Genomic DNA, 2727 nt, shown 5'->3' on the forward strand with positions numbered 1-2727 from the left:
AGGAATGGGCACAATATTCATTGTGGTATGTAAAATGAAATTTCATAAAGAATGCCTCATTCTAGTTAAGTAAACTTTTAAAAATTTAGAACGGTTTTAGATTTACAGGAAGCTTGAAAGATAGTACAGTGAGTTCCCATATACCCTTGCCTACTCTTCCCCATTATTAACATTTTATGTTGATATGGTTACAATCAATTGACAATGTTGACACATTAGTGTTAACCAATGTCCATACTGTATTCAGATTTCCTTAGTTTTTGACTCATTATCAGTTTTTTATCCTAGGATCCCACTGAGGAAACCACATGTAATTTAATTGTCATGTCTCCTTAGGCTCCTCTTGGCTGTGACAGTTCTCGTCCCACATTTTAATAGGAGTGAATAAAAATTTGCATTCGATGCTTAAAAGTGGTAAATAACCTTTTCTTGCCAACATGGGCTTGTACCTGTAAACACATTTTCCACAAATGTAAAGGTTTAAACATGTTTACCCTGTCACGGGTAAGTTAATGGCTATTTCTTTTAAATGAGATAAACACTTACTATACCCCAATGTTATAAACGCATTTTAGAATGTACAGAAATTGATGAACGTGTTGATAAGGAGTGGTAAGCAGCATATATACCCAATGATGTAACAGTTAATGTACCCTTGGTTGTCAGCAATCAAAATAAGAGGGTTTCCACTGCCAGTCATTGGAATGTGAGGCACCCAGAGTACCCAGGCTCCTAATTAGCATACATGCCCAGCTCCCAGGAGCATTAACCCCTGCACTGCTCCACAGCTGCTATCAGCTTTGCACACACTGACCATAAGGCAACAGAGACCAAGAAACATTGGCCGGGAGTGAGTAGAGGCCAAAGCAATGAGAGGCTAGCCAATTCCTGCACAGATGGGATGTACCTTATAGAATATCCTTTCTTGCTTGCTCACAGTTGCTACTTAGCTTGTTGAAGGAAATACATAAGTGAAAGCTATTTAAGCTAAGTGGTGGCTGTGTGCATCTCCTCTAGGATTCCTTGAATAAAACACTCGTGGCTGGGCTAACTGGAGTATATCCTAGGGACCTTTTCTACCAAGGAACCAGAACTAACAAGGAAGGCCCTTTCCGGCACTACTCCAATCTGTAAAGATGGAAACCCAGAAGTACCAGAATGCAGAAAGGAAGTTTATAATAGAAGCAAAAGAAGTTGGCACACAGAGTTCTTTCTAAAATCCCGCCCCTTTCCCCTATGTTATTGTTGTGTTTTCCCCCTTGTGAAAGATTTCTCTCATTTTATAACTAAAGGGGTTCTGACTAATACATTTAGTAAAAATATTAACTACTTAGGCATCTGGCTTAATACTACTCTTTCTTATAGTACTCAGGGTTTTTTTTTTTTTTTTCCTTCTCATATCTATCAGAATTTGTAATTATGTATTTATTAAATGTTATTTCCCCATTAGACTGTGTATAATGTGAAAGTGGGGACCATGTCTGTTTGGCTCACTACTGAACACACAGCGCCTAGCATCATGCTTAGAACAGAGTGAGCATTTAATAAATATCAGTGCATGAGTGAATGAGTGAGTATAAAAACTACACTAGATATCCAAGTTATTTTAATTATTGAAAGCAATAATGAACTTTCAATAACGTCCATAAAAATTAAATTAGGTAAGGGTATGGGAGTAGTTCTCAAAGCCCAAGGATTTAGACTACTGGTGCTTATGGATAAGTCATTCAAATTTAACATACTGGGTTATGTCACTGGGTTACTGTGTTGTGTAGTTTTTAGGGTTTGTGTTTTATGGTTTGTTTTTGAAAATCAAACCTTCAGTCTTGGTCACTGTAGCCAATTAAAATGAGGATGCCTGCAATTTGGATATAATATGACAATGATAGGATTCTTTCTATCTCACAGGGTAGTTGGGTAACCAAGTTAAAAATAAGATAGTTACTTATATAGTACCTTATACAAATACACTATAACAGTGTGAGAGAATAGAACTTTTACATGAAAAACACCACCACCTCTAAGAGCTGAACTGGTAAAATTAAATCTCAGTGGATAAGATAGGATTTCTGCAGAGGTCCCTTTAGGTTACAGAGTATCTTCCAAACCAAAGCAGAAAGAATAGAAATCCAACTGATGTTAGATTTGTGTGGTCTAGGGCATGGAAAGAAAAATTAGGCATACAAGTTGCACAAACATCATGGAAGAAAATATGTGTATTAGTTTCCTAGGGATGTACTAACAAAGTACTACCAACTGGGTGACTGATACAACAGAAATTTATTGTCTCGTGGTTCTGGAGACTAGAAGTCTGAGATTAATGTGTCAGCAGGATTGGTTCTTTTTGAGGGCGCTCGGGCAGAATCTGTACCATGACTCTCTCCTAGTTTCTAGCGGCGTGCTCAAAACCTTTGGTGTTCTTTGGCTTGTAGAATCATCACCTAGACTTCCGCCGCCTTCTTCAATGGTGTTCTCCCTATGTATGTGTCATACTGGGTTAGGGCCTGCCCTGATGACCTCATCTTAACTTGATAATCTGCAAAGACCCTAGAGTAAAGTCATATTCTAAAGTACTGGGGTTAGGAGTTCAACCTAGGAATTTTGAGAGGACACATTTCAACCCATAACAAGACGGACCCACAGAGAAAGGAAGCTTCACTTGGAGATTTGAAAAAGGGGAACAAAAAGGACGTTATCTGTTGCCCCTGCACAGTCCAGGGGAAAGAG

This window comes from Lipotes vexillifer, unplaced genomic scaffold (genome assembly GCF_000442215.2).
Source record: "Lipotes vexillifer unplaced genomic scaffold, Lipotes_vexillifer_v1.1 scaffold1109, whole genome shotgun sequence".
NCBI classification, from domain to species: domain Eukaryota; kingdom Metazoa; phylum Chordata; class Mammalia; order Artiodactyla; family Lipotidae; genus Lipotes; species Lipotes vexillifer.